Here is a 27,707-nt window from a genome sequence, read left to right on the forward strand (position 1 = left end):
CTCACCAAAGCCTCCTCCGTTCTGAACTTTCCTATTATGAAGGGTACTCCTATTCTTCCACTTGCCCAGGCTCACAACCTCACTGTAGTCCTTGACTCATTTTCTCTCACCCACAATATTCAGTCTATTGCCAAGGCTTGTCATGTATTTACACCTTCACAGAAGATCTTCTCTATTCCCCTTTTTCTCCTCTCTGCTATCTGCTTAGTGCAGGTCCTCATGATCTCAGGTCTGGATGATTGTAACAGTCTACTGGTGGGTCTCCCTCCCTGGAGTCTCCTTCCCCTCCCCAGTTCCTTGAGCATTATGGGCATTTAATAGATTTTTTTGTTTAAAATAATTCAAGAGACAGGATAAAAAAGTAGGGAAAAGAAAAAGAGAATGAGTAATAAAGATCTAAACATTTTACTAATTATACTCTTAAATAAAATGAGAACCTCATTCAAATGGAGTCAACATTATTGGGTTTTTTTGGAATAAATGCTTGAAACATGAGAAAATCTGAAGTGTTCTTGAAGTCCCATCTATTTCTTGTTATTTGCAGAGGGGTCAGGGGTGAGGGTGAAGAGCCATGTGATTGTTTTTGAATGTGGGGATTGCCACAGTAATTTAGATATAATAGAAAAGTTCCATTTGGGGATGAAACTAAGATTTTTGCTGCTAAACCCTTGTTGTGTTTTTACAATGGCATGTATAAATGGAAGGAGTCTTCTTTTGTAACTTGTCCCAGAGCTTCCAATGGACATTTTGCTAAATTCCCAAAAGGGCAGACACCAGAGAGGAAAAGAAATATGAAGCTGTCAGTCATTCAGCCTCTCAAAAAATACACAGTTTTCCATGATGGAAAAAATACCAGTAATCTGTCTAGCTGACTTCCTTCTCAATGTCATTCATTTCCATGCCTTCTTTTCTAGGTAACATGATGTCATAATGAGTGCTGAATTTACATTTAGAAGACCAGGATTCCAGTCACACATCTGCTATTTACTGCCTGTGTGAGTTTAGACAGATGACTTAACTTCTCTGAACCTCAGTTTTATATTCTTTAAAATACAAAATTGGGTTAAATCGTGATTCTTAACCTCTGGTCTACAGACTCCCAAGGAGTCCGTGAGTAATTTTGGGGCAATGGGGCATGAAATTGCATAGGAAAAATATTTATTTTCAGAAACCTCATGTTGAAATTTCCTTCAATTACTTAAAAGCCTGATTCTAAGAAGACATGTCTAGGCTTAACCAGATTGTCAAAGGAATCCATAACACACCAAAAAAGTTTAAAAATACCTGGATTAGATGATTTCTATAATCGTTTCCAGGCCTGATAATCAGTAAATTTGTCACACTCTTAGAATCAGTTGATCTGTTTTTCAGACCTCACACCAAAACTTAGTAGTACCTTGTAGAACTTTGTAAGCTACTTTCTCTGAGTCTCACCTTCCTTATCTCTAACACCAACTGTATTTATCTCCTTCTTTGAAAGAGAAAACAAAGTAATGGATGTGAACACTCTGAAATTTACAAAATGACTTCAATGAAGTGGAGAAAAACATCATTGAAAGACTTCAGAACTCCAATCAATGGTCAGTCATGACTGCAGAGGACACCTTCCTTTCAGCAGAGCAGTAGATGGTAGACTACAGATATGGAATGGTATATACATTGTCAAACTTAACCAGTGTATTGATTAGCTCTGATGAACTCATTCTCTTTCTCTTTCTCTCTTTCTCTCTCTCCCTCCCTCTTTCCCTCCCTCCCTGCCTTCCTCCCTTTACAAAGTAGGGCTTTTACAAAAATGGCTTTTATTATGGTTTTGGGGGAGGAGTAAATTATGAAGTGATAAAAATAAGAGAATTTATAAAATTTTTTAAAACTGAGTGCATAACTGTAATTAGAGATCCACAGTATTACTGTTGGATTTGATTTTTAAAACCTATCCAGAGATTCATGATGACAGCATAAAGCAGATTATAAGAGAAGGAAAGAATAAAACATGCAAGCATAAAATGCAAACTCCACAAATATATGAATCCATTTCAGTGATGACCAGAAGAGATCTCATTTCCATGGGGATGATGTCACAGTGCCTTTACTGTGACTTAGTCACAGGATCTGCACCTTCTCATGGGCTTCCTGGTCAAGTCTTTTTTTGACTTAAGTCATTTACAGGTGAAACACATGGCACTGGTTGGCCCTATTCTAACCTCTACTTTTGCTCCTTCTTGGGAAGGTGTGCCATTCTGGGACTGTGATTATTTTATGGATCAAAAAAAATGCATTTTTACAATTTCCTCCTGCTTTTGCTTATTGACATAAATTGCTATTTTGTATTATTTTCCAAAGGTAAGCATTCACCAGCAAGATGCTTAATTGAGATTCAAGGTCATTTTTCTTGCATCTCATCATTTCTAAGCATTGAATGGAAGGCAAAATACAAGCGTTTTTCAATCAAATGGCTTGTTTTGGAGAGATCTAGTCCATAGAGGACTAAGTTGAGCCAGAATCATGGGAGAGGGAAATAGAAGGAAACACATTTCCATTTATAAAACTGATATTCCCTCCTGAAAATGCTAAGATTTTTTAAATCAAATCTATGATTTCATGGATGCGACCAGTATCATCTGTCTGGAAATTTAGATTCTTAGGGAGCCTAAGGCATTGAGAGATTAAATGACCTTCCCAGGGCCATAGACACACTAGTATCAGAGGCAGTGAACTCAGGCTTTCTTGACTCTTGAGGCCAGCTCACAATCTACTAAGACACAGCTGCCTTTCAACATTAAGATATTTTTCAAAATTGCCTTTTTTTGGCCTTTTATTTATAGGTTGTTATTTTCTAAGCAAAAGTTGGAGAGATGTATTCTGGTAATTCTGGTTCTGGCAATAAATGTAAAAGTAATATTTAGCCCAAGGCATATATGCTCTGAATACTTCAGCATATCCTTCCAATAGCTTTTTTCCCCCTTACTCCCTGTTCCCTTTCTAACTTCTAGCCTACCTAGACTTTAAATTAGCAGTCTTTTCCAAGTTCAGAGGAGTCTTTCTTTGTCTTTGGCCATGAATTTAACAGTTACTGGTTGACTTTTCATTACCTTAAGACAGTATAATACAATGGAGCACAATATAATAGAGGAGCAAAAGAATTGTGTAAGCTAAAGGTTAGGCTTGGGGTGAAGATCTGATTTTGAGTCACTAGCTTGAGTCCCTAGACCAATTATAATGTTGCTCAGTGTTTTCAGTCAGGGCTGGGACAAATCAATTAACTCTCTGGTACTCAGTAACCTTTTCTATAAAATGGTCACACTGACATTTCTTTACCAACATCATAAGGTTTACTATAAAGATCAAAAGAAATAATTATTGTGAATGTACTTAGTGACTACAAGCTCTTTTGTATCTAATAGTAGCTGTTTTGGAGTAGAGAGGAGGGGGAAATTTATGTGATTAAATTTATTATATATTTCAAAGGAATAGAAAGTTGTTCATAATGATTTGCAGTTTCATACACAATTTTAAAAATTTGATTCTGTTATGGAAATGTTTGTTTTATTCTATGTTAAAAATAAATAAAAAATTTAAAAAAGGAATTCAAATTTTTTAAAAAGTACCATATGAACATGAATTGACATCCTTTTGTTAAATAAGGATTTTATTTTAATGAGTAATTATCTCTTTCATAAAAAAAGTTTGTTTTGCTAAACTGACTTGCTCTTAAAACTCTGTATTAACTGTTTTCTTAATTTAGTTTTTTATCCAAACAGAGGAAAATGAGAAACTAAAGCTTCAACTCATTGCCATTAATACCTTTTGTTTGGTCCTTCTCCTTCTCCTCCTTTTTTGGTCATTTTCCTTTTTTGCAAACTTAGCCCTTTTGAAAGGTAAGACATTGTAGTGAACAGAGTTGAGACGTGAGGCAGAGAGGTGAGGCAGATAAAGAACTGGCCTTAAAGCCAGGAAGTCCTGAAATTAATTTTTGTTTCTCCACCGTATGGACTATGTGATCCCTGGGTGAGTTAGTTAACCTCTCAAGTGCTTTGCTACAACCAGTAAGTTATAGAGAAGGTACTAACTTGTGATGGTAGAGAGATCTTCCTTATGTAGGAGTTCCTTTTACGAATGAATTCACCCATCCTGCCCCTATCATTCTCTCAGAATTTTTTCAGAGCAAGAAAGCACTTGAGAGACCATCTAATCCAACCTATACCTGAAAAGGAACTTCTCTAACATTTCTGACAAGTAATTACTAGGCCTTTGCTCTAAAATCTCCATTGAGGAGAAGCCCACTGCCTCCTGAGGAGGCTGCCCATTCAACTCTTTAAAATGTTGAATATTAGGTACTTTCCCCTTAAATCAAGCCTACATCTGTCTCTTGAGAACTTCCCCCTTTGCTCTCTGGGGCCTAGCAGAATGAGTAAATTCCCTCTTCCATAGAAGAGCTCTTCAGATCTTTGGACATGGCTATCACAACCCTCTCTAAATCTTCTCTCCAGTCTAAACATCTCCAGATCCTTCATTTAATCCTAATAGGGCACCTGATATCCTTTACCATATTCATCAATCTCCTCTATGTGTTCTTTAGTTTATTAATATCCTTCCTAAAATACGATGCTTCAAAGAAAGCACAATTATCCAGGGCAGAGTACATTGAGCTAACAGTTCCTTGCTTTGGATGCTAACTTTTTCTTTATGAAACCCAAGGACAAGTTGGTTTTTTTTATTTAATTTAAGATTTTTGACTACCATTTCCCATTATTTGATTTTCCAATTCCTCTTGATAACAATAATCTGATAGCATTTTTGTGGGAAGTGGGGACAATTCTCAGATGTACTTTTTTTTTTAATCAATTTATTTTATTTTCAGTTCTAAATTTTTTCCTTCCTTCTATCTACTCCTTTGCCCATGGAGAAGGCAAGGAATGCAGAGTCCATGAAAAATATGAAATCATGAAAACAAATTTCCACCTTAGCCATGTTCCCCCTCTAAAACAGCAAAAAAAGAAAGAGAAAAAAAATGTTTCCATCTGTACTATGAGTCCATCAGTTCTCTGTCAAGAAGCAGATAGCATCAAATGAAGTTATTTTTTTAATATGAAGAACTATAGCAATCTGCATTGCTGCTTAATCCGTTAAACGTTTATTTCATGTCTACAATAAAGGAAACATTATTCTAGGCGGATACAAAGACCGAAGGACAATGGATGATCCCAGCTTTCTCCTATGTGACTAAGCTTTTACAACAAGGCTCATGTCTTATCTAAATTTTGCTTTTCTCAGCATCTAGAAGAAGATTTGCTTATATCATGTCATAAGGGACATTTTTAAATTATTGGCTCAAGGATATAAGACTTTCTGCCAATTTAATTAATTTAGTAATATTAAATAAAAACCCCAAATAATTGAAAGAATTCTTTGCTAAATTCAACTAGCTTTCCAATCTTAAGTTATATAGTTCTCTTTTGTCCATTTCCTTTCTTGAATCCAAATCACTTTGGGGTAGCAAGAAAATCATGGATAGATAAGTGAGCAGCAACTTTTTGGAGACCATAGGGGATAATGGTATGGTGTAGAGACAGCCCCAATATTGAAAAACTCCAGTTGAGCTGTATTTTCAGCCATGCGGGTATTTCCTCCAATGACAAAGATGTGATTAATTCATACCCATATAGATCAACTTTCATTTATGTCCTTCTATGATTTTATCACAAATCGAATTTCTTTGGGGCCTTTCTGAAATTCTTTAGATACTGTAGGGATGGATCATGAGGGCTATCTAATGGGAAGGTTATCCAACATAAAAGTAATTCATTGAGATAGCTCTAAACAGAAAATTAGCTCATAAAAAATTTTTTTTCATTCTTTTTCCATCCAGGAAAGTGATGCGCAGTTGTAACATAAGGTACAAACCCAGTAAATGGTGCTATTGAATCATGGAATGTTGTGGGGAAGGAAAGTCTTAAAGTTATTAATCATTATGTTGCATAAAAATGTAAGCTGTGAGTTTTCTTTAAGGTGGAAATGAAGATATTGAACAAATATCAAGTCATCTCAAATCTAATGTGAATGTCTTTTTGTAGAGAGCATAGGATGGTCCTCTTTACTCCCATCAAGAGCAAGACATCCTGCTCAAACCATTTTGAGAAGTTTCCTATGGAATATAAAAGGGAGGCACAGGACTTAGTATCAGCACTAGTCTAGCCTAGTGTCAAAACTAGCTTAGTGAAAAATGTCATCAGACTGTATTTTAACACAAGAACACCAAGAATGCCATGAATACCAAAGCTGTGGTTGTTGTCAATCTCCTTGTATCAGAAAAAAAAATAAATTCATCATCTTTAACACACATTTATGAAGAGAGAGAGATGCACAGATCTCAATGATAGTCCTTGACTTCTTTCTTTTCTAATGCACTTATGTCTAGAATGTTATTCTTTGTTAGCTATATGTGACAATAGCATCTCATTTCTTCAAGAGGTATATGATAATAGTTTTATTTAACTTACACATTTCTTGATACCAGATATAATGATCACTTCCATTAATGATTCACTGCTATCCTACTTTGTTCAAATAGTTGCAGATATTCTCAGTTACTTGAGAGTTTAAAATCCTACTCTGTCAAACATTTTCTTATCTTCATAGTGGTGGTTCTTGGTCAGTGATGTTTATAGATGTGGGTAAAAGCAACTAACTATGGAGATCAGAGGTCGGGATGGGTTGCCACACTCTAAATCAAAGGAAACGTTACAATCTCTTAAGAGCAAACAAAATTCCTTGGATCATACTCTGGAAAGAGCATTGGATTTGCAATCAAAATCAGAGCTTTTGAATCAAAGTTCTGACCCTTGGGAGCTGTGTGATCTTGGACAAGTCATTTAGCCTCTACATCTTAGTTTTTCACTTGTAAAATGAGGGGATTAGATTTGATGACCTATAAAATCTCTTCTAGCATTAAATCTGCAAGTATCTGAAAACAATATGAAAGTATTCAAGAAAAGTAACTAAACTATATTCTTTTGCCCAGTAGTCACACTACTGGATTGTACACATCCCAAGAAAGAGGAGTATCTCCAGGTGATCTGTGTGGTGCTTAATTAAAGTTTCCTATAGGGGAGCAAGTCAGTCTAAGCAGGGTGGCAGGTGGTAGGGTTGGCTCCTGTGTCTCAGGTCTGCCTCTCCAGGTAGACAGGACTCTCATCAGCTGTATCTCCATTGCACCTCCATTATTTCAGCAGGAGAGGTAGAATGCCAAAGGTCTGTGTTTGTGGGCAGGGGTAGCATCCTGGAGGAGCTCCCTGTTTGATGTACTCTCTGAGACTATGTCAGAATGAAAGGTTGTCAGTGTATGTTAGGTTATCAGTCTGTGAAATTCCACTTGAAGAAATGCTTGTTTACTCCTCAGGGATTTAGTGTTAGTTTTTCTGAAAGTTTCCAGACTTAATTTGACAGAATCTGGTGTTGTTATGGATGTGGAAAAGTAGATGAAATCATGTGGCAAACTTTAAAAATACAATAAGTTAGATTTATTTTGGGTTTGGTAAATTAGCTGAAGCCAATTATTTGATCCTAGAGGTCAGTGGAATAAGAAAATAAGAAGGTAGCAGAGTACGTTGAGTTGGGTTGGGGTGGGGGGGAAAGGGTAGGTGATATGACATCATCACACTTGCACTTTAGGAAGCATCAATATTCCTTACTCCAATTCTAGGAAAGTCTTTGAGACAGTCCACCCCACCCACCCAAAGCTAAATTAGCATTCTTAAAGAACAAGTCATTATCATTATTTTTTTTCTTATGCACATTTTTTTCTTAAGCACGATTCTCAGACCTCTTTTTCCCATTAGTATAAGACCATCCATCTTCATGTTCCCTTTAATTTTCATTTTATTGTGAGCAGACAAGGTGTCCAGAATGTGACTGGTGAGGAAAGACTGCTGAGCCTCCATCTGGACAACATTAGTTTAGAAGTCAAGATTTAGATTATCCTTTAACTGAAAGATGCTGGAAGATGCCTTCTGTCCAAAGCTGGAATCTGACAGTGCACTGCTGTCAGGGTAATACCTTTCCATGTGAAGAATGTATCTTAAATTCTTCAAATGGAAACCAGCATCAGCTGAAACATATGGCACAGTGGGAAGGTCGCTAGATTTGGAATCAGATGACTGGAGTTTAACTTCTGCTTCTTTTCCTTTCAATGTGTGTGACCTCAGGCAACTCACTTGATATTCCTGGTACGGAGTCTCCTCATCTATAAAATGAGAGGTCTGGAGATGAGCTCTAAAGCCCCTTCTGGCTCTAAATATAATCTCCTCTTGGCAACCTTTGAATTTCATGTTGGTCTCAAGGGCAGAGCTGCTAAGGACTACATAGAACAATGAGATCATCACAGGATGTCAGAACCAGAAAGGATCTTATGGTCATCTAGACACCATGACATATTAGACAGTGTTCTAGCTGTGAAGTTTTCAGGGTCCTGGACTCTTATCCCACCTCAGACAATTCCTAGGTAGGCCACCATGAGCCAGTCACTTAAACTACTTCAGAGCCTGTTTCCTCATCTTTAAAACAAGGATACTTACGTGCCTCATAGACTTATTGTGAAATGTTTCATAAACTTTAACATACTCTGTAGACAATGGGTCCCAAAAGTCTTAGGGAAGTTTTAAGTTGACACTTACGACTTTTGGGACACCCTGACTAAATGTGAATTATTGTCCAGACCAACCACCCTTCTTCCATTTCACAGATAAGGATCCTAAAAACCAGAAAGGTGGAGTAACTCTCTTTTAATTCTCTTCAATGCATATATAATTGAAAAAAATTTGAGACATTTTAAAAATAAGGATAAACTGATGAAAAGGAATGTTTGGGGTATAACGTGCTAAAAAAAAGGATTCATGGCTGCTGTTTTCTAAACTGTCACAATTTCTACAAATTATTCAATAATTCTTTCTTGAATGTTAATGAATTCAGCTATGGTATTAAGATCACTCATGTCTTTATTTTTGCAAATTTAAAACTATATATTTTCTAAGATCCTCTTAGTGCTTAGGGGGAAAAACAGAGCTTAACTCTAACGTTTGAATTGAATTTGAGAAGTCACTGACATACACACATTCTCTTTGGCTTCATCTGAGCAACAAGGATATGAACAATCAATTAAAAACAGTAGCAACAATCCAAACCGTTATGCATAGAAAGTGCCTGAAAAGGAACCAAGGAAGATGGCCACTAATGCAAAAAACCAAAGGACACACTGGGATGGACCAACCCTAACTTCAATGAATAATAATGGATACTGGAAGTAGTATTTCTGTGCCCACTGGTAAGATGGATGTCAGTTGAGTTTATTGAAATATTAGGTGTCTAATACTTATTTTAAATGTGGCCAATGCTCCATTATGAACAAAGAAAGGAATGCTACAAAAAGATGTAAGGACTTGTGTTTGGGGAGCTTACATAGTAGTTGGGAAGATAAGATAAATAAATGTGAGATAACCGGAGAAAAAAAACCATCTAAGTAGTACAGGAAATCAAGAATAAGGGCATAAGATATGAGTCTTCAGCTGCCCTTGGGGAGAAACTTAGAATTTGACTTGGGGGGGAGGAGGCAAGCCATTTTTGGGCTGGGGATGCAAAAAAACAAAGCCAAGAATATTCATGGAGTGTACTGGCAATCAGGAGAATTACTAGATAGAAAATGAGGAATTTGTTAAGGAATAAAGAAGATATGATATATATGACAAGTCAGTCAACTTAGGAAGACTCTCATAGCTCTAAAAATTCTTCTGTTTCTTGTCTGTTGTCATGCTTCTCTGCCTCTCCTAAAATGAGAGGATTTCAACTCTACAATTTTTCTTCTTTCCTCTTAAGATTGTAGTAAAATATGAACCATCAGACCTTTTACTTTTTTTCTAAGACTACACTCAACAAAGCACTGGGGTAATCGTAATAAGTGAAGATCTAATTTCTCCTTTAATTCAGTAGAAAATCTTCAAGAAAATGGAAAATCATTTTTGATATTATAAGACAAAGTAAAACCCAATGGACCAAAGAAAACTGGGTTTGAATATAACCATTTAATGTCTATATTTGTGAGGTAGTTATTATGTGCCTCTAAACAATGTACTAGGCTAGGGAGAGTAATCAGAGGCTCATAGGCTTTAGAATTGGAAGAGAAAGAGCCCAACCCCCTCACTTTATACATCAAGACACTGAATCTCAGAGGGGTTAGATAACTTCTTAAAGGTCACCCAGAGTGGTAAGTGGCAAACCTAAGTCTTGTAACTCCAAACCTATTGTTTGTTCTTCTATATTAGGAGGAAATGACACACAAACCAGACTTCCTCACTTTCCTAGGTCTGATAAAAAGTTTCCTTTACTAGAGATTTGGGATCAATTGTGTTCTCTCATCTATGTTAGTCATAGCCCCTGTGATCAAAAATCCCAGGTCATCACCAGTCATCTTGACTTTTGTCTTCCACTGGACTTTCATGACTTCAGAAGAGCAAGGTTAATATCTTTCCATAATTCTGTGTCACTTAGATCCAACTCACACACAAGTCATCACTCATGATGTCATTGGTCTTCTTCAAAAAAAAGAAAACACGAAGAAGGTACAACAAAGCAACTACCCATTTATTTTATAGTGAACAAGAGGGGGCAGGCACTTTTCTGAAATTCTAGCTGGAGGCACTGCAAATGTGACACAGAGTGAAGGAGGTCAACAGAAGCACAAAAGACTGGGAAAAAAAGAAGCTAGACTTGTTGGCAAGAGCTAAGAGTCATGTATTTTCCATTGTTTTTCCATACAGTAGAGTACGGAAAAGGAAGGTACATAGGAGGTACTCCCTGTAGAGGATTTCCAGGTTGGCCTGGACTAGAGTCCAACAGGGTAGGAAGGCATGGACAGGTTGGATTCTGTTTTGTAAGATAGTATGCTCATATTCATTATATCACAGATCCATGGAAGGTTCTAAATATGTGCCCTAATTAGATCAAATATAGATAATACTTCATCAGAAGTCAGCCTAGTTCAGGCACTCTTAATTTTTTTTGTTTATTTGTTTGTTTGTTTGTTTCATAGGTCTCTTTGGTAGTCTAGTGAAGCCTATGGACCTTTTCTCAGAATAATGCTTTTAAATTCATAAAATAAAATACATAGGATTACAAAGGAAACCAATTATATTGAAATATAGTTAGCCAAAGATATTTTGGAGTTCACTGACCTCAGCTTAAGAACTTCTGATGTTGTTCAAATCTGTATTTTTCACCATTAAATTTTAAAGAAAATTGTACTTTATTAATATTTCTTTCCTACTCACCCCTCTCCCCATCTTGTTTGATAGACATTGAATGCTTTGAGGGAGAACCTGGTTTTCCTTTTCTCTTCATATCTTCACCACCTAGTACAATGCCTGGCACAATAGTATGTGCTTAATAAATGCTTATTCAAGCATATATACACACGTATATGCATGTATTTTATATATATAAATACAACTTTGTATGTGTGTGTGTGTGTGTATGTGTGTGTATGTGTATGTGTGTGTGTGTCTACAAGGCAATTAGAAGGAACAGGATTGAAAAATCCCCGCATGATAATTCTATCTCTAAGTTACCTATATTCTTGGCCAAGTAATTCCACCTTTGTTTCCTGACCTGTAAAAAGAAGGACCTCTCAGTTCCCTTTTGGCTCTGAATGTGATGAGCTCAGGATTCTTCTTCCTGGTCTGAAACCTCCAAGTAGCCAGTGACAGGAGTCTGGATGATCCACAAATGTCAAAACTAAAATGACAAGGAAAACCTCACCCAATTTCACATAGATGAAGGGAATGTATGAGACAGAGTGAGGGAAAGCCATTTGTACTCCCCCCAAAAATGCCTACAGGAGTCTTTCTTTCTGATTCTGTCAAATCAGACTCCATTATGTTGTCAAAAGAATTCACCCATTTAATTCTTAAGACCCATAAATATTTCTGACCACCATATAATTAAAAGATCAAATTCCCAGAAGTAGTAGGAAAAGTGGACCTGTTTAGCAGGGTCTAGGCCTATAGGATAATCCCGGTTATTTTTTTTTTTTTGCTTGCTTATTTGTTTTTTTTAAAATTATATTTATTTATTTATTTATTTTTAGATTTCAACATTCATTTCTACAAAATTTTGAGTTCCAATTTTTCTTCCCATCTCTCCCCTCCCCCACCACATAATATCTTGCATTCTGATTACCCCTTCTCTCAATATATTCTCTTTTATAGCACCCTACCCTTCCTTTATCTCCATCTCCTCTCTTTTCTTGTAGGGCAAGATAAATTTCTACACCCCATTACCTGTATCTCTTATTTCCCAGTTATATGCAATAATAATTCTCAACATTCATTTCTAATACTTTGAATTTCAACTTCTCTCTCTCCCTCCCTCCTTATCCAACCCCCTTGAGAAGGCAAGCAATTCAATACAGGCTATATATGTGTAGTTTTGCAAAAGACTTCCATAATAGCCATGTTGTGTAAGACTGACTATATTTCCTTCCATCCTACCCTGTCTCCCCCCTTTTTTCCATTCTCTCCTTTGACGTTATCACTTCTCAAAAGTGTTCACTTCTAGTTACTCCCTTCTCCCACTTGCCCTCCCTTCTATCATCCCCCTCACCCACTTGCTCCCTTCTCCCCTACTTTCCTGTAGTGTAAGGTAGATTTTCATACCAAATTTAGTGAGCATGTTATTCCCTCCTTAAGCCATAGGTGAAGAGAGTAAGCTTCCCTTTTCCCCTCTCACCTCCTCCCTTTTTTCCTCCATTGAACAAGATTTTTCTTATGAGTGATAGCCTGCCCCATTCCATTTCTCCCTTTTTCCTCCCAGTATTTTCCTCTTTCACCCCTTAATTTAATTTTGTTTTTTTTTTATGGATATCATCTCTTCTGTTTCAACTCAACCTGTGCTCTCTGTCTATGTGTGTGTGTGTGTGTGTGTGTGTGTGTGTGTATGTAATCCCTCCACCTACCCAAATACTGAGAAAAGTCTCAAGAGTTACAAATACTATCTTTCCTTGTAGGAATGTAAACAGTTCAGCTTTAGAAAGTCCTTTATGATTTCTATTTCCTGTTTACCTTTTCATGCTTCTCTTGATTCCTGTGTTTGTAAGTCAAATTTTCTATTCAGTTATGGTCTTTTCATCAAGAATGTTTGAAAGTCATCTATATCTTTGAATGACCAGTTATTCCCTTGAAGCATTATACTCAGTTTTGCTGGGTAGGTGATTCTTGGTTTTAATCCCAGTTCCTTTGACTTCTGGAATATCCAATTATTCCAAGTCCTTCGATCCATTAACATAGAAGCTGCTAGATCCTGTGTTATTCTGATTGTATTTCCACAACATTCGAATTGTTTCTTTCTAGCTGCTTGCAAAATTTTCTCCTTGACCTAGTAACTCTGAAATTTGGCCATGATATTCCTAGGAGTTTCTCTTTTCAGGTCTCTTTCAGGAGATGATTGGTGGATTCTTTCAATATTTATCTTGTCCTCTGGTTCTAGAATGTCAGGGCAGTTTTCCTTGATAATTTCATGAAAGATACTGTCTAGGCTCTTTTTTTGATCATGGCTTTCAGGTAGTCCCATAATTTTTAAATTGTCTCTCCTGGATCTATTTTCCAGGTCAGTTGTTTTTCCAGTGAGATATTTCACATTATCTTCTATTTTTTCAGTCTTTTGGTTTTGTTTTTTAACTTCGTGGTTTATTTTGTAGTCATTAGCTTCCCTGAGCTCCAGTCTCTCTTTTAAAGAACTATTTTGTTCAGTGAGTTTTTGAACTTTCTTTTCCATTTGGCTAATTCTGCTTTTTGAAGTCTCTTTCTCCTCATTGGCTTTTTGAACCTCTTTTTTCAATTGAGTTAGCCTATTTTTAAAGGTGTTATTTTCCTCAGCATTTTTTTGGTTCTCCTTTAGCAAGCTGCTGACTCACTTTTCAAGCTCTTCTATGGCTTGAACCCATTTCATATTCATTTTGGAGGTTTTGGAGGCAGAAGCCTTGACTTCCTCTGATAGTATGCCTTCTTCTTCCTCATCTGAAAGGATAGAAGGAGACACTTGTTAACCAAGAAAGTAACCTTCTATGGTCTTTTTTTCCCCTTTTTTGGGTATTTTCTCAGTCAATTACTTGACTTTGAATCCTTTGTTAAGAAGAGGGTCTTAGTGCTCCTCCTTCCCCCAGTACCATGCTCAAGGCTGAGATTCAAATCAGCTGCTCAATTTCCCCAGGAGTTTTAAGCTGAGCTGCCTAGACAATGGACCCAGGCTGCTTCTGTGCCTGGTTGCCCACTGCTGCTGCTCCTGCCACCACCTCTGCTGTCGCCTGGGGCCAGTCCTGGGGGGACCCCACTCCCCTCTTGCCTAGCTGGAAAAACCCTCCCACACTGACCTTTGGAGCTTTCTTTGTCACTTGTGGGTTGAGGGATCTGGGACTCTCCCTACTGGGAATTCTTCCCCAGAGGTCTGTTCAGGTCCTGTTCCTCCTAGTTCTGTGTGGCCAAGACTGGGCTCCACTCCATTCAGTGTCCTGTGAGATAGATCTTTCCTGTCAGCCTTCCAGGTTACCTTTGGTTGGAAACTTCTTTCACTCTGTTGTTCTGTGGCTTCTTCTGCTCTAGAACTTGTTGAGAGTCATTTTTTATAGGTATTTTGTGGGCTGTGGGGTAAGTGCTAGAGTATATGTGTCTTTCTACTCCACCATCTTGGCTCCAACCCCATAATCCTGGTTTTAAAAAATGGATAAATATGAGAATTGGCTTCACACTGAAGAAAAGTTTAAAAACAAAACCAAAAAATGTGATAGTTTGATAAAACTTCATTGTTTTAAATGTAAGAGATATAGATCCCATGAGAAAGTTACCCAGAGAAACAAAACAAAAATGATAAAGAAAATAAGGAACTTAGCCCCTAATGGTAATGCAAGGACCTAAAACACTCCCAAAGGACTCTTGAGGCAAAATGCCATCCACATTCAGAGAAAGAGCTATGGAATTAGAAAGCAGAATGAAGCAGACTATTTTCTCCTGTGTTTTGTTTTGTTTGGGTTTTTCTCCTGATTTCTCCCATTCATTTTAATTCTTCCATTCAATATGACTAATGTGAAAATGTGTTTAATAAGAATGTATGCATGGAGCCCATATAAGACTGCAAGCCATCTTGGGGAGGGAAGGGGAGGATATCTAAGACTTATGGAAGTGATTGTACAAAACTGAAAACAAATTTTTAAAAATAAAATTAAAAAATAAAGAAGATAAGGAAATGCTTCAGCACAACAGACAGGAGAGGAGCAACATAGACTTTAGTGCTAAGTAAACCCCAGGACTGCAGCCTGTGCAGGATGAATCAGGCCCAAGTGTGAAGAAACAGCATGGAGAGCATGGCTACCATCTCATGACCTCAGTGTGGGAGCAAATGAAATAATCCCCTTCCCTTAAGGATCTTACATTCTATAGGAGAAGTGATCTCTCTCTCTCTCTCTCTCTCTCTCTCTCTCTCTCTCTCTCTCTCTCTCTCTATCTCTATCTCTATCTCTATCTCTCTCGCTATCTACCTATCCATCCATCCATCCATCCATCCATCTATCCATCCATCTATCTATCTACTATCTATCTATCTATTATCTATCTATCTACCCATCCATCCATCCATCCATCCATCCATCCATCCATCTATCTCTACATCTTACATTCTGTAGGAGAGGTTAGTTATTCATCTAAATAGATACAGAGATATAGATAGATGATAGATATAGATACATTAAACAGATAGATCATCTCATATATACACATATACATATATACACATGCATATGGATATATTATACATACATAAATACATACACCTATATATGTGTGTGTGAATACAAGGCATTCTGAGGGAACAGCATTAGCAATTCAGGGGATGAGGAGAATTTCATGTAGAAGGTGGTATTTGATCTAAGTTTTGAAAAAGAAAGGAGAGCTAAGAGTGAGACCAAAAGGATGCTAAATTAGAGGTTAAAAGACTAGTGGATAGAGCACTGGACTTGGAGTCAGGAAGGGATGAATTCAAAGCTTGGCTCAAGACTTACTGGTTGTGTGATCCTAGGCAAATCACTTTTCTCTGCCTCAGCTTCCTCACGTTTACAATGGAGATACCTGACTCACAGGTTGTTGGCACACAGAGTCACTTAATAAATGCTTATTGACTGAAGATTATAGGAAATAGCATATGGAAAATACTCTGCAAACCTTAAAAACACTACGTAAATGTTAGTTTTTTTTTTTAAAGAAGAGAAAAATCTCAGTGAAGTATGATTTTCATCAGAAGAATTTATTACTATGGAAAAATTGAAAATAATTTTTATTGACAATGCAGTTGTAAATGGAATTCCTTAGTGAGAAGATCCCCATACTAATGAAGCTGTCACCCTAGTCCCTCTCCCTACCTGTTCAGTGACAATGAAAAATAGTTCAAAACAAGAATAGCAGCTTATTTGGGCACAGAGTAGTCTTGCAGAAGTCCCTTTGGGCATCCACATTGTAAGCAAGGCTGCCAGCTAACAGAACAGCAAAACCAGGGCACAAATGGCAAATGGCCCTCTTTCCCATACTGTCTCTACAGCCAGACAATTGTCACAGCCATCCTATGTGAAGCAACCTGCTGCTGAGGTGTGTGGCACACCCATAGGGAGAGGCACCTGTGAACCCAAATGATAATGACATAAGGCCTTACACCTTCAGGACATATCTTTGTCACCATTCTGCAAAGAGAAAATTTAGGGATTTCACAGAGAAGGAAGCTGAGGTGTCCTCAGCCATTTGCCCAAGGTCATAAAATTAAAAAAAAATAATAATAATCTCAGAACTCCCTGAGGGTCAGATTCTAACCCACAGAAACATTGTGGTGTTTGAAAGATTCAATCTTTCTGATTAAGAGATTTAAAACCAACCTGCCTGAAGAGGCAGCCTCCTACAGGAAAGTATTCAGTGGCAAGAGTTTAACATCACCCCAGGCACCAGGCTTAAGGCAGCAGCTTAAATGTGCAATTTGGATCTTTATCCAAATGAAAACAGTGTTTGACATGTTATTTCATGTGATCCTCACAACAAGCCTGTGAGATAGGTACAGCTATTATTCCCATTTTATAGATGAGGAAACCGAGGTGAAGTAGTTTGTCTAGGGACAGATAGCTAGATGGTGTCTTAGGTAGATTTCAAACTCACTTCCTCCTTACTCCAAATCCATATCTCCTCTCACCTATGATGCCACCTAGCTACTTCTATGAAATGCCCATTATGTTCCAGCTATATTTCAGGGTAAGGCCAGAGATTTTAGGATCACATAGACCTAGAAAGGACCTCAGAAATGATCTGGTTCAATTCTTTCATTGTCCAGATGAGGATACTGAGGACTACAGAGGTCAAGTGACCAAAGTCACACAAGGTAGCGTCAGAGGGGAGTTTTGAACCCAAAACCAGTATTCCACTGTACAACACAGCTAGCTCTTATCATTTCACTCAACACTTGATTCTCACTAATAGTGATTTTTTAGAAAAGTGTCCATGAATGGAGGTGCAGTCTAGATACAAGCCTACAAAAAACATTTGTTGGACTTCATTGATGAGCATTGGGGTTGGGTTATGGTCTTAATAGAATTAGAAACAGAATGCTTAGAAAGTTGAAAGGGGCCTTAGAAATCATCTAATCCACCTTGCCCCCTCATAGTCCCCCTCCCCCCAACACATAATTTTTTTTAGACAGAGGGCATTTGAGGCACAGCAAAGCCAGGTCATTTGATCAAAGAACCATCAAGAGAGTACAAAGATAGGACAGGAACCCAAGTCTCTTCCAATCTAAATGAAGAAAAATGTTATGCAAAGCTAGGCACCAGAGAAACAGAATGAAAAATAGTACTGCCCTCAAAGACGTACAGTCTGTTGGAGGGGTGGTGGTAACAAAATGGAGGTAGATACATGTATGTGTGTGTGATATGTGATATATATGATTATCTGGGGAGGGAGAGTAGACTAACTACTTGGCTTCTGGCAGGTAAATGAGCTGCACCTTGAGAGAAGCCAGAGATTTCTAAAAGCTGTGTGTGAGGGTGGAGTACATTCCATGAGAATGAAAGTCCAGTTGAGAGATGGCAAGGGCCTGGATGAGGGTGGTGGCCAAGAAAGTAGAAAGAAGTGAAGAGGTGGAATAGATGCTTCTTCCACTCCTTTCCTCCCATTGTACCATGCCACCCAGAATGACATCTTAGGATTTTGTAGTCAGAATGAATGGGATATTGCCTTGTTTAGGGAAAGATCTTAGCATGAATGTGCATTTGGAGGGAGGGTAGCAAAGGAGGAAGTCACTGGGGTATGATGGCTTCTTATTGAACCCCAAGACTTGTGTGAGAGGGTCCTGTCAGAACTCTGACCCACCATGATTTCATAGCAGAGGTTCTTAACCTGATATCCATGAACTTGCTTTAAAAAAAAAGCTTAATAATTACATTTCAGTATAATTAGTTTCTTTGCAATCTTATGTATGCTATTTAAAAACATTATTCTGAGAAGGGGCCTCTGCTGATCATATAAGTAGTTAGTCTGCTTTCCTTCCTCAAATGATCACATATATCACATTTCACACATACACACATACACACACACACACACACACACACACACACACGCACACATATCTACTTACAGTTTTCTAACACCACCCCTTCCAGTAGACTGCCAAAAGGTCAGTAGTATAATAGGATTAAAAACCTCTGTTCCAGAGAACTGATGAGGAAGAATTTACTGCCTGACAGAGAGGTGATATCATATCCCTTCACTATCTTGTATACTATCCTCTGGAAACGTTTTAACTGGTCAAATTTTTGGAGGGGACCAGAAGTAAGATTTCATTAGTGTAAAGAGCTCTCCAGTGAAGACACAAGCTGTACAATACAATATTAATACAATCTGTATTTGCAGATCTGCAAATGCTTTTCAACTTAGTCTTAGAAAATTGCCTGAAACCTCAAAAGATGAAATAATTTGTCCAGGGTCCCACAGTCAGTTTATGTCAGTGGTGAGATTTGAACTCATATTTGACTCCCAGGTTAGCACTGTGTCCACTACCATGGTGCTTCCTCTCTAACTTGTCAGCATCCTTCCTAAAATGTGGCTCCCAGAACTGAACAAAATGCTGCAGATGACAAGGGTACAGCAGCACTGTGTTCTCAGGACTGTTCAAGTTCATATTAGCTTTTTGGCTGACCCATCACACTGCTGATTCATACTAAGGATGAAGTCTGCTGAAACTTCTAGACTATTTTAACAAGTAAAGCTGTGGTCTACCCATGTCCTCATCCTTTACTTGAGCAGGAGATTCCTTGAACCCCAGTGTAAGACTTTATATTTAGTCCTATTAAGGTTCATTTTTATCATATTTGGTTGGTTGTTGTCCATTCTTGAAAAGGACCAAAATGATATCACTATGATGGGATCAAGGTAGAGTGTGTCTGTCTACAGCTGATCAGACCATTATGAGCTAAGACATCTCTACCACAAGTTGGGAACAAATACTCCATGTGAATATTTGGAGTGGAGATGTCTCTAAATTTGTGCATAATTCTGCTTTGCTCATACAGAACTTCCTTTGATATGAATGTGCCATACTGAATGGTCCTGTGCCAGGGTCTCCCATGTCTCACAACTGATTAAAAAAAACTGTCTTATCTACTGCATCATTTAGGACCAAAATCTTTTGGATGCTCTCTCTTATCCAAGGTATTACTTAGCCTTTCCAACTTCATATCATCTTCAAATTTTAGAAGGATGTCATCTATACCTAGCATCCCATCATCACTAATTAAAGATTAGGGCAAAGGACAGGGTTGTTTCTTGTCTCTCCTCCACCACCAATTGTTTTCTTAGAGCAGTGTTAACTGATCTAGCAGAAAATCCAGACACATAATTATAAAAATTTAATCTTATTTTTATTACTATCTTTTGTTTGTATAGTTTATTCTTTTTCCAAATATGTTTCTTCTCTACTCAGTAAGCAATCTACTGTGACAAAGATTTTAAAAGACAGGAAGAAAATGCCTTCAGCCTAAGATTGACAGTTTATTCATTATTCTGCATCCGTAGTCCCCTAGATCTGTGAGGAAGGGAGAGAGGTACATTTCCTTAGCTTCTCTCTGGGCCCAAATTTGATTATTATAATCAAACACCATTTAGCTTCATTTTATTGCAATTTCTATTTCCTTCATTATGGAGATTGTGTATACTGATTTCCTGCTTCTTTTTACTTAATTCTTGCTAAATGTTCATGTAAATTTTCCCATGTGTCTTAGAATTCATTTTCACAATTTTCCCTGGAATAATAGTATTATATTACAACGATGTGTTACAACTTGCTGTTCCTTTTCTCAGTCAATTGCCATGCCATAGCCTTTGCCAGAAAAGCCCCAAATTCTATCCCAATAAGTTAACCTGACACACTTTCCCAACTCAAATAAATAGACCTTTGGCACCAAGAGGGAATAAGAATCTAAGGTTTTCTTTCTAAATTGCCAAATAACAGGAAATCTTCATTTTTTAAAAATATCAACCTCTTGCAAAATAGCTCTATTTTATCCTATAAAAAGAATCTATTGTTCCATGCTTGATAAGCATCTTTACAGTGTGTTTTTGTTCATTCTTATCGCTGTTTGGGGAGAGCTACTTCTACAATAATTTCTATCCCCATCTCCCATATTTGAGTAAAGAACTTAACTTCTTAGGTGTAAAAGTTCCAAATAGAACAGGGGAAGAAGATAAAACATCTCAAGGTGGAGAGAGAAGGAAGTTTTATAGAGAAAGGGGCTAAAATTTTCCAAGAAAGAGCAAAGTATTTTTCATAGGATTTTAGGGTTGAAAGGGATCTTGCTTACCAAGCCTCTTAATCAAAGGTTCTTAACCAGGGGTGAGGAAATTTGATTATTTGGTTTTGTTTTTAATTGATTTTGATAACTTAACTTAGGTGGTGCAGCAGATAGAGTGTTGGATTTGGAGTCAAAAAGACATGAATTCATATCTGGCCTCAGACACTTAATGGTTCTGTGACATGGGCAAATAAGTTTCCTCACCTGTAAAATCTACTTTCCAGTATTGTTGTGAAGATAAATACACCTCTCTAATCCTATGTATTTTATTTTATTTTATGCATTTTATTCTGAGGAGTCTGCAGGGTTCACCAGACTACCAAAAGCATTCAAAATACAAATAAGGTGCAGAAAATTAAACTGAAGATAAAGGTATTAAGTAGGAAAATTTCTGGATTCCAATTCATATCTCTCTCATAATTACTGATACAGTACTCTTTCTATTATGCAATGAATGCTACCTCTGAATAGTTGACCTGGGTTTTTTTTAGTCATATGAATGTGTTTGGAGGAAAAGGAATTATTTCACCTATAGATGATCTTGAAGATGACCTCTAATCAATTAATTAATACTTGTCAGTTGTTGTAACATGTAATCGTCTAATTTTCTTAAATCATTTCTATGTTCTCATGGTCTTAGACTTAAAGACTGAGGATTTCAACTCTTGCACTTGGTATTCAAGGCCTTCCATGATCTAATCCCAACATAACTTCCTAGCCTTCATTCACAGTACACCCTTAGTGTGACCTGCACTCTAGCCAAGCTAAACTTCTTATCATCTCCCAAACATACCTCATGCCTTTCTGTCTTCCTAACTTTGCTAACATTCTTTCCTATACCTGGAAAGACCTTCTCTACCCCCTATGTTATAATAATATCTATCTTTTAAAACCCAACACAAAAAATCACTTTCTTCATGAAACTTTAATCTACCTACTGGAAATTATCTCTCCATCACCAGAACACTCACAACAATTTATGTTTTCTGCTTAGCTAATTATCACATTCCATTTTGTATTATAGTAATTTGTGTATGTCTTTTCCCCAACTTCAGTCTAAATTTTTAGTCCCAGAGACCACTTCTCATTTTTAATTCATATCCTCCTGAGAAACATATATAATTTCTACTATAAACTAAGGGTGTGATAAATGTTTATTTAATTATTTTTAATTTGGAAGGTAAATGGATTCAGAAACAATCAGTGGAGAAAACTTTGTCTCTCATGTCACAGGGGCTAGATGCACATGTGCAGACAGGTACTCTTGGGAAACAAATGGAAACTTGGTTCAATGGCAGCTTTCAAATATCTGAATGACATTGGGAAACAAATGTAGATATTATAAAGGGAGATACTCCACAGAATCTTATTTATTTCTTGTGTGCTTTCTTTCTGGTCTCATAGGATCCTGTGAATCAGCAAAAGTAAAGAATTCACATAGACATAGCTGGGCTATGCTACAAAGTCACTCCCAAGAGATTATTGCATTCTAGTCATTCTATGAATGTCACTTGAGACATGAATTTTTCTAGTCTATGATGGGTTTAGGCTTCTGTGAACAGACTGAGTGAAAAATCCTATTCATGTTTGGGTTGTATCAAAGTGAGCTTGAAGTTCCTTGGTGAATTACATGATGGGCATCAGCAAGAAGGCTGACACCATAACCCTTAAATGCTAAGATCTGGCTTGCATTTGGAGTTTTCTCTTTGATTGGTACTAATTACAACCTGTTCAAAATATTGTTAGAATATTGCAGGTAGTAATCTGGGGTTCAGTGCCTAAATACACTGTTCATGCCTCCTACTGCAGCCTTAAAGCAGATGGAAGCTGGTGGTGATATATTCTACGAAAGAAGATCTGAATCTCCCACTTCAAGATCCAGAGAAGCTCAGCTTTGCTTGTTTTCCAGTGTCTGAGGAATGGAAACTTTCCTGGAGAACTGATGTGTTCCCACTGGGTGACTGAATTGGCTCATGGTAACTTCTAATAGTTAGATGTTCTCTCATCTCTTTGATGTACTCCCCCTTGTACTAGGACAGTGAACCTACGCTAATCAGTACTGCCCTAGAAACTTGGAAGTCCACACAAATTCTCTTTCTCTCCCCTGAATTACAGGAGCCAACTAGTACTAAAGTAGCTAGGCACAATTATTAAAAATTATCTAGCACCTCTGAATCATTAGAAGGATTGAGGGGGACATCGCACTCTCCCTTGGAGGGAGAATTGTGAAATTCCAGTTATTTTCTTTCTGTACTCTCTCCCACTACCCAAAATTTTTATTAGGGATCTTGATCTAATTACTATTGTTCATCGAGCAATCATGAAAAATATACTTTGTTTTAGCAGAAAGTCCAAGCAATTTCCAAAAATATTTACTAAGAGAATTATATGAATTGGTTTAGAAAACAATAGAGGCTTTAATACATTTCATTTGTTTACGTCATACTTTGTTTATTTTTACACAATATTTACACATATTTATACTTAAGTTTACGCAATACTTTAAACATGGTGCTTTATCTGATCCTCTCAGCAACCCCATGAGTCGTCGCTGTCCTCCATTTTATAGTTGTGGAGACTGAGGCTCTGAAGGATTACATCATTTGCCCAGGGTCCCATAGCTAGGAAATGAAGGAGCCAGGACTGAATCCTAGGGTTCCCTGACTCTAAGCCCAGAGCTCTTTGTACTGCATCACATTTGTTTTATTTATTATTCAGTCATTTCAGCCGTGTCCTACTCTTTGTGAACCCATTTGGGGAGTTCATCATAGATACTGAAGTGGTTTGCTATTTTCTTTTCTAGCTCATTTTCCAGATAAGCAAGATGAAACAAACAGGGTTAAGTGACTTGCCCAGGGTCACAAAGGTAGTAAGTGTCTGAGGCCAGATTTGAACTCACAAAGATTAATTTTCCTTATTCCAGGCCCAGCACTCTATCCACTTCACCACTTAGATGCACCCTTCACATTTGTTTAAGAGGAAGTTAATCAGCTTGAATTTACCCATTAACATATTCCACTAAACGGTAAGCACACAACTAGTGAAATCTTTTCAATGTTTAAAAGTTCCTTTGACCTTATATCTCTTTCATCAGAAACAAAATTCCCACGAGATGGAGTCAATTATTATCAATAACACTCGAGCCTTCGATCCTTAGAAGGGAGCTTAGAGCCCACAAGACATATTAGTTGCTGTACTTGTCAAGCATACCTATTCCTAACTTGATTTTTTCCCTTCTTTTTGGGAGCCACACTTCGCAAGTAATATAATACCAAACAGCAACAGATTATCACCAGGCATGACAGACGTACTTCCTTCAAAAGGCATGCACTGCCAGGAAACCAAAATACACAATGACTACAATGATGTGAATGGAGAGAACAAAAGACCCCAAAGCTGACACTGCATAATTATAATGACCAAAAAGTTCTGACAAAAGGGTTGAAAAAACTCACTTCTTTTCCTTTTTCTTATTTGTGGAGATGTAAGATTATATCCCATTTTCCCTTCCTAAGAGGTCATCTTTAGTACCAAAGGAAAAAAAAACAGAGAAAAAAATGTAGTTCAGCAAAACCAACCAACACATCAACTGGATCTGAACTTCATTTTTTCTCGGATAGATATGTAGCATCATTCATTTGGGAGTTCTTTCCAAGGATGCAAGTCATCTTCCCATCTTGTATGGCTCTTGTCCATGTCCTCCCCAAGGGGTCCACTCACTATCTTGGAGACCTTCCATATTCTCCTACATTGTGAAGATTTCAGTGGAGCAATTTTACTATCTACTTGCCATCTCATACCCTTGTAATGTGACCAGACCATCATCTCTTCTTCAAATGTCAACATTTCCTTGATGAAACATTTTACTTCTATTTTTAGAAGCTCCTCATTCATTAATCTTTCTTTGCATTCAGCTTAAATGCCCCATACATTGCTCCATTTTATGTGTCTCTTTAACTCTTTGTTGCATTCCTTATTTTCCTGGCATACAGCAACACCAATTAAAAAGTGGGCCTTTATTTCCATTGAAACCTTAAGGTCATTGAAGGAGCATTGAAATTTCCTGAAGTCATCCCAACCTACTTTATTTCACTTGTTCAACATGATGCCACATTGTTGATCTGAATTATTCATCCTAAATATACATCCTGAAAAACAAGCACTATAGGTTTTCCTTCCAAGGGCTTGTCAAAATCTAGGCAATCAACATTCTTATCCACTTGGCCTTTCCTGTGTCGATGGTCAAGCCAAATTCTTTTGATTATTTATAAATCTCTTTCAAAAGACTGTGCTGTGTTCTAGGGTTTGATGCAACAAGTACAATGTCATTTACAAAAAGCATCATCTAAAGGACTTAGTCAAGCATAGGGAAACCTCCAATTTGGATTCTGCACTGGATCTCCACCATTGCCACAGAAAACACTGTTAGTGAGTGTACATCTTTCTGTTTTATGCCATACTTGATATTTACAACCAGAAGCTTATTGAAAGGATTATTTCTGTTCTTATATCTTTCAAGAAATTTTGAATGATTTTGATAGAGTGTCAGATCCTTGAAAGTAGGGATTATCTATCTGAGTATCTTTAGTCTTAAATGACCTTCTTTTGGCTTGTTTCCCTGGCTCCAGTACCTGAGACATGGAAGATATTTAACAAATGCTCACTGATTGACACATGGGTGGATGGTAATGAAACAGAAGAATTCTAAGCATTTCTGATTGGAAATCAACTGGACGTAGAAATCTATAGAAATCTATCTTACCCAATAGAGATATAGAAAGGGAAGGAAATAAGAGCTACAAAAAGGAATGATAAGGGGATGGGTGGATTGGGGGTAGGCTGTGGCTGGAATTAGAGAAACTTTTGAGGGAGAAGATAAAAGAGAAAGGTGAACAGAGAGAAATGGGATGGAAGGAAATAGAGTTAATGATCATAACTGTATGAGAATGGGATGAACAAATGTAGAATTGAAGTGGATACCAGAATGGATTAGAAATCAGAATTGAACAATATGTTGCATATAAGAGAAGTACTTGAGACAGAAAGACACATACATAGAGTTGAAATGAAAGGCTAAATTAGAGTTTATCTTACTTTAGGTGAAGTGAAGAAGACAGGGGTAGCAACAATGATCTCAGACAAAGCAGAAGTAAAATTAGATCTAATTGAAAGAGATAATCAAGGAAACCATATTTTGATAAAAGTTACTATACACAATGAAATAATATAAAAAAAATACAGCAAGTTTCTCTGATAAAGGCCTCATTTCTCAAATGTGTAAGGAACTAAGTCAAATTTATGAAAATAAGAACCATTCCCCCCAAATGATAAATGGTCAAGGGATACGAATAGGCAATTTTCAGAAGAAGAAATCAAAGCTATCTATTGTCATGAAAAATACTCTAAATCAGTATTGATTAGAGAAAGGCAAATTAAAACAACTCTGAGGTACCACCTCACACCTATCAGAAATGACAAATGCTGGAGGGGATGGGGAAAAATAGGTGTATTTATGAATATGGTTCAAGAGTAGTGAATTGGCCCAACCATTCTGGAGAACAATCTAGAACTACGATCAAAGGGCTTTAAAATTGTGGATATCCTTTGATCCAGAATACTAATACTGGGTCTGTATCCCAAAGAGATCAAAGAAAAAGAACTATATGCATAAAAATATTTATAATAGCTTTTTTATGGTGACAAAGAATTGGGAATTGAGGGGATGCTCATCAACTGGAGAATGGCTGAACAAGCTGTGGTAGGTGATTGTGATGGAGTACAATTGTGCTATAAGAAATCACAAAAGGGATGGTTTCAGAAAAAAATAGCAAGACCTAGTGAGGTGAGAAAGACTGAGAGATCACCATGCACAGGAACAGCAATGTTATAATGAAGATCAACTGTGAAAGACTTGGTTACTCTCACCAAGACAATGATCCAAGACAAAAGGACATATAATGAAACACATGCTATCTATCTCCAGAGAGAGGATGAATTCTGAGAGCAAATCGAAGTATATTTTCTTGCTTTTTTTACCTTTGGTTTTAGTTTTTACTATATTTTGTGATATGGCTAATATTAAAATATGTTTTGCATGATTTCATATGTATAATTGATATCATATTGTTTGCCTTTTTAGTAGGCTGGAGAGGAAGAGAATCTGGAACTCAAAATTTAAAAAGAGAAGAATGTTGAAAATAAATAAATACAAAAAAATTGATGCCTAGCTACAAGTCAATATTGACATTTTCATTTTTTTTTTTAAAAAGAAACCCCTGAATAGGAGAGTATATATTGATTTAATCCAGAGGGTCTTACCAAGTTCATTGTACAATTTTTCTACCAATATTGGTGCATGAATGATAATTATTTCCCTGATACTCTTTTTGCAAGTATTTGTTATTAGTATTATGAGATGACTATAACACGCCAAATGATGTCTCTTATATTTGGAAATTTAGTAAAACTAACTCTTCTGTTTGCTTCTTGAATGAGTATCCGTAACTCATTCTTCCATGTAACTGCAGGTTTCTTCTTTATTTTGTTCTTGTTTATGGCAATAACATCAAGATTGATATGATGAAGCTACTCCAACAATATATTCTCCAAAGAGGCATTGGACAAGTATTTCACTTTTAAAGTACTCGTAGTCAAATTAAACTTTATACATTTTCTAAAAGCTGTGTGATTCTTAGTACTCCATAGCCTTTCCCCATCATTTGGCCAAGACCACTATCAAAGTGACATAGTTTAAATAAACAGAAAGTATTTTTTTTCCTTGTGGTATGAGTTACCA

At 37.0% G+C, this 27,707-nt stretch overlaps 1 long non-coding RNA gene across 2 annotated transcripts; it reads left to right on the forward strand.

Annotated features, from left to right (window-relative positions):
- The first annotated feature begins 986 nt into the window (after positions 1-986).
- LOC140514428 (uncharacterized) lies at positions 987-27,131 on the forward strand. Of its 2 annotated transcripts, none has more exons than XR_011970606.1 (5): positions 987-1,110; positions 1,481-1,650; positions 22,721-22,887; positions 23,835-23,936; positions 27,054-27,131. It is a non-coding gene; the product is annotated as an uncharacterized lncRNA (long non-coding RNA). The 2 variants fall into 2 exon arrangements; XR_011970605.1 differs by having other exon boundaries at positions 988-1,110; positions 27,051-27,131.
- Positions 27,132-27,707: the final 576 nt, after the last annotated feature.

The sequence above is a fragment of the Notamacropus eugenii genome, chromosome 1 (genome assembly GCF_028372415.1).
Source record: "Notamacropus eugenii isolate mMacEug1 chromosome 1, mMacEug1.pri_v2, whole genome shotgun sequence".
Lineage (NCBI taxonomy): Eukaryota > Metazoa > Chordata > Mammalia > Diprotodontia > Macropodidae > Notamacropus > Notamacropus eugenii.